Here is a 6,295-nt window from a genome sequence, read left to right as displayed (position 1 = left end):
ATATATATATCTTTTTATTTTGTCTTCCCAACTAACTGTGGGGCTTATGAAGAAAAGTAACAGTAGCAATTAAGTCCACAAATATTTAGGGTCTAAAACAGGGGTGGGCAAACTTTTTGACTCGAGGGCCACAATGGGTTCTTAAACTGGACCGGAGGGCCGGAACAAAAGCATGGATGGAGTGTTTGTGTGAACTAATATAAATTCAAAGTAAACATCATTACATAAAAGGGTACGGTCTTTTTTTTTTTTTTAGTTTTTTTCATTTAAACGGGCCGGATCCAGCCCGCGGGCCGTAGTTTGCCCACGGCTGGTCTAAAATCATCTTATTTGTCCCTACTGAATCCAGATGAGTGCCTTGGACATAATAGGTGGTTAATAAATGTCTGCTTTTTGTTAAAGTGAAGGCTATGATACAATTTGGTGTAATTCTTTTGTATTTACCACAAATCATTGCTTCTTATCAAATTACTTTTCACAGATTTGTGAAGTAGTGGGAATTATTTCCCTTACAGCTGGATTTTATATTTCATTCAAGAAAGAATGTGAAGAACTCATTTAGTTGTCTACAAGTTGAGGGACATATAGCCTCTTAGTACTATAGTCTGTTCTTTATAACTTAAAACGATTTGTTTTTCAGAAGCAAATTTCCCAAGCTGATAATCATGTCTTTAAAAATCATTATAGTCATAAGGTCTACCATTTTTCAATGTAATTGCTTTATTATGTATGGAATTTTTATTGCATTTTCAGGAGTTCCACAAAGTAATGTGAAAGATATACTGCTGCATCACTTGATATTGGGAAAATGGAAAAAGGATGAATATACATTTTTATTGATTTCAGAGAAGAAGGGAGAGAGAGATAGAAACATCAATGATGAGAGAGAATCATCGATTGGCTACCTTCCGCACGCCCCCTACTGGGGATCGAGTCTGTAACCTGGACATGTGCCCTAACTGGGAACCAGTCCTTGACCTCCTGATTCATAGGTCAGCGCTCAACCTCTGAGTCAAATCGGCTGGGTGAAAATGGATGCATATTTGATAGTAATAGTAAGAACCAGAAACAGTGGACTGGAGGACAGTTTGGGGTAAATCATTATAATAATCCAGGTTCCCCAGAAAACAGTCTCAAAACCTCTGAGATTTGTATGCAAGAGTTTATTAGAGAATGCTCTAGGAACCAGCCTGGGACAGGTGAGGGACCCAGAAGTAGGCAAAGGGAGTTGAACTGAGATCCAGTTGTACAGAAGCTGTGGAGCTGGAATGGCTCTAGATAGTTTTCACTGAAGCAAGGTTTGGTGAGTCTTTGCACCACCACATGAATCAGTTGTTGGATGCAGATTGCCACGTGGAGCGGAAGTAATTTTGGTCAAGGCAGTTTCCAGGAGAAATGGGCTCAGCTGTGTCTTAGCAGCTACTGCTCCCATCAACTGGGGAAATGGACTTTAGATTTCACTACAAATCCTTAATGTAAGATTTTGTTTAGTTATCACTGTTTTAGTTCCTTAGTACTACACTTAGAATTTTCAATTGTTTAATGACCAAGACACCTTTATTAAAATACCTATTGATTAATTTAATTAAGGTATATGTAAATCTATACAATGTGCTATTCCACTTCCATTCCCGCTCCATACCTGCTGGAAGAGTTATTTAAACAATTTTTAAACAGTTGTATACTGCTATAGAGTTCTTACTTTTCTGTTATATTGATTACTCAGATTAGAAGCCACAACCTAGTTGTCAGCAGAGTATTACCTCTCTCAAACTTCTGGTTTCAAATGTTTCAAAGCCAATTCCATGTATGTTGCCCTTTTTACTTTACCAGGTCTTCCTTTTCAATTAATTTAGTGATATATAACTTTCAAAGCACTCATTTATATTAACTTCTTAGATCACTATGAGGTAACAGTGAAGATCATGGATTTGCATATAAAACAATCGTGATTTAAATGTCTTTCCTTACCCCTAACAAGCCATATGACCTTGGGTAAGAACTTATTCTTCTCTAACTCTCTCTTTTTCCACTGATCTGTAATATTACTATCTCATAGAGACAAATTATTTCACATATAATTTAGGACATAATAGGCTTTTAGTAAAAGATGCCCATTGTTATATGATTTTATCAACAATCCTGCATAGTGGGTAAGGTGGAAACCACTAGTCCAAATTTACAGATATATGTTTAAAGGTAGAAAATATTATTTAAATACAAAATGTTTTTATGTAGAATTTTATAGCTGGAATGTAGTCATAAAACATAATTAGAACTAAGTTGTCCCTTACATTTTTCAAATGATACAGATTTTCATCCATAAGTAATGAACCTTGCCTTTCTTTATTGGATAAAAAACACCTCATCTCACTTTCTGAATTGCTCAGAGAGCATTGTAAGTACATAGAGTCTATACTCTGTTTAATTTAAGACAGTCAGACTAGAAAAGGCACAATTTCAGGTTTTATCAATACAATAATGGGAAAGCCTTGTCTACTTACTGTATGTAACCTCCAAAGTGACCCCTCTTTTTTCATGTTATGCTCATCTTTACATCTGGTTGCACTAACCTCAAATCCTGCGGCTGAGTTATGCAACTATTGGATGTGTTGAAAAGGCTGGAGGAAATTTCTAAAGTCACATGACATATTAGGAACAAATTGACTGAAATATCAGAGCACTTGCTTGAGAAAGAGATCATAAGGTGGATGAATTGAAATGACACTGAGAGCAATATTGTTGGGCAAGTAATGGGGCCAATGCCTATTCATTTTATGCTTTAGCTTTAAAACCTTTTTATCCACTAAAACAAAAATGAGAAAAATGCAATATGGAAATGTGAGATAACTTAGTGATGGAATTTGTAATAATTGTAACCCTCATAATTGACTAATGTTTGACCAATAGGTTTCATTTGAGTAAAGTTTGAAATTATACATGTGTTCCTATGAAGAACAAAAATAGAATATTTGTATCTCAACCATCAGCTTTTCCTTTAGAAGGAAATACTAAATTTACTCAGCTTTTACTGACCTACTCTTTTGAGGTTTGACTTACATGCTGCCCTTCAAACAATATGACACACCTCCTGAGAGATATGTCCTCAGAAGCAGGGCATTGGTTACTGAGGTCAGAAAATAAGTTGCTAATTTTGTTTGTGTAGCTAATATAGGCCAAGTATTGTATGAGCAAAAAACATGGGGAAATAATGTGTATTCAGCCCTAAAACCATTTATAGAAAAAAAAAGATATCATTACAGAAGGAGAGGGATCACAATGGCTCAGACAGAAATTTAAATTAAAGTTAAAAACATAGGCAACAGGTCACTAGCACTCAAAATAGTCAAGTGAGACCACATCAAACTAAAAAGCATCTAAACAAGAAAGGAAACAATGAAGAGAATTGAAAAAGTAACCTATAGAATGGGATAAAAGTATTTGTAAACCATATATCTATAAGGGGTTAATATCCAAAACGTTTAAGGAACTCAGTACCAAAAAAACAAATGATCTGGTTAAAAAAATGGGCTAAAGACTTGAATAGACCTTTCTCCAAAGAAGACATTCAAATAGCCAACAACTATATGAAAAGATACTCACTATCACTAATCATCAGGAAAATACAAACCCAAACCACAAGGAGATACAACCTCACACCTGGTAGGATGGACATTATAAAAAAAAATCAAAACCAAAAACCCAGAAAATAAAAAAGTATTGCTGAGAATGTAGAGAAATAGGAATCTTTGAATACTAATTGGTAGAAGTTAAAATGCTGTAGCCACTATAGAAAGCAGTATTAAGGCTCCTCAATAATTCAAAGTAGAACTACCATATGCTGCAGCAATTCCACTTTGGATACTTACCTAACAAAATTGAAATCAGGATTTTGAGGCGACATCTGCATCTGCATATTCAATGCAATATTATTCACAATAGCCAAGAGGTGGAAACAGCCTAAATGCCATGGACAGATGAATGGATAAAGATTATATGATTTATTCATACAATGGGGTATTATTCAGCCATAAAAAAGGAGGAATTTCTGTCATATGCTACAGTATGGATGCAACTTGAGGACATTATGTTAAGTGAAATAGGCCAAATACAGAAGATGAATACCATGTGATTCACTTATTTTAAATATCTCAAGTAATCAGATTCATCAAAACAGAAAGTAGAATGATGGTTGCCAAGGAGGGGGAAATGGGATTTGCTGTTCAAAGGCTATAAAGTTTCAGTCATGTAAGCTGAAAAAGTTCTAGAGATCTGCTGTACAACCATGTATTTATAGTTAATATTGCACTTAAACATTTAAGAGGATAAATCCCATGCCCTGTTTTTTACCACAATTTTTAAAAATATCACTATGAGCTATCTACTTATTTAATTATACATCCAATCATATATATTTGAATTGAAGTAAAATAAAAATACAAAAAAAGCACACAAAGTATGTAGTTTGATGAATTTTCACAAAGTGAACACAATCACTCATATCTAGAAATAAAAACAGAAGCCTTCATTGTGTTCTCTCGGTCATTAGCACTCAAACTTGGAAAGTAACTGCCCTTTTGACGTCTATTACCTTGGGTTACTTTTGCCTGTCTTTGAAATTTATATAAATGTGATCCGACAGTATTTTCTACATGACTTCTCTTCACTTAACATTGCCTTAGATTTATTCTGTTGCATGTTGAAGCAGTTTGTTTTTTCTCACTCCTGTATAATAATCCATTATACAAATACACTATAATATTTATTGGTCTGCTTTCCAGTTTTAGGCTATTATGACTAAGTCTGCTAAAAAATTTTTTGTAAAATTTTGCTGTGCAATTGGTTATGCAACTAGGAGTGGAATTGCAAGATCTTAGAATATACATATGTTTAGTTGTAGTACAATATTATAAAGAGTTTTCCAAAGTGGTTTTAGAAATTTATACTCCCATCAGCAATGTATGTTAGTTCCAGTTGCTCTACATTTTTCTCTGTAGCTACTTTTGTGAGTATGTAGTAGTACTGTGGTTTTAATTGTGCATTTCTCTGATGACTAGTAAGTATCTCAAGTAATCAGGTTCATCAAAACAAAAAGTAGAATGATGGTTGCCAGGGTAGGGGGAAATGGGATTTTCATGTTTATTGGTCTGCCTTTTCTAATTTTTTTAAGATGTCTAATTTTTTTTTTAATATATTTTATTGATTTTTTACAGAGAGGAAAGGAGAGAGATAGAGACTTAGAAACATCGATGAGAGAGAAACATCGATCAGCTGCATCCTGCACATCTCCTACTGGGGATGTGCCCGCAACCCAGGTACATGCCCTTGACCGGAATCGAACCTGGGACCCCTCAGTCCGCAGGCCGACGCTCTATCCACTGAGCCAAACCGGTTTTGGCAAGATGTCTAATTTTTAAAAATATGTTTTCATTTATTTTGGAGAGAGAAAAACATTGATGAGAGAGAAAAATTGATTGGTTGCCTCCTACACATCCCTTCTCAGGGATTGAGCCTGCAACCCAGGCATGTGCCTGTTCAATCTGGTGACCTCTTGGTTCATGGGTTGTTGCTTAACCACTAAGCACACTGGCTGGACATAAATAGTATAATTTTTAAGTTGTGTTTTCAATTGTTTATTGGTGATATATTTAAATAAATATAATTGATTTTGTATATATATATATATGTATATATATATATATTTTAAATATATTTTATTGATTTCTTACAGAGAGGAAGGGAGAGGGATAGAGAGTTAGAAACATCGATGAGAGAGAAACATCGATCAGCTGCCTCCTGCACACTCCCTACTGGGTATGTGCCTGCAACCAAGGTACATGCCCTTGACCGCAATTGAACCTGGGACCCTTGAGTCCGCAGGCCGACGCTCTATCCATTGAGCGAAACTGGTTAGGGTGATTTTTGTATATTGACATTATAGAGAGAACTTGCTAGATTCACTTACAATATTTATTCTATAGATTCATTTAAATTTATTATGTATATAATCAAATTAGCCAAGAAAACTAATAGTTTCATATCCTCTTTTTTGGCCTCTTAATTTTTTAATTTTTTCCTCTGCATTAGCTAAAACCTCTAGTACAATACTGAATAAAAATTATGATAACTTACATTTTAATCTCTAAGAAGAAGAATATTTCAATATTTCACATAAATATAGTGTTTTGAAAATGTTTCCACTTCTATTCCTGGCTTTCTATGATTTTCAAAAATATTATGAGTGAATATCGAGTTTTATAAAAAGCATTTTTTTGCATTTATTGAAATGAACATA

Source organism: Myotis brandtii, unplaced genomic scaffold, assembly GCF_000412655.1.
Source record: "Myotis brandtii unplaced genomic scaffold, ASM41265v1 scaffold24, whole genome shotgun sequence".
NCBI classification, from domain to species: Eukaryota; Metazoa; Chordata; class Mammalia; order Chiroptera; family Vespertilionidae; genus Myotis; species Myotis brandtii.
This window is presented reverse-complemented; position numbering follows the sequence as displayed.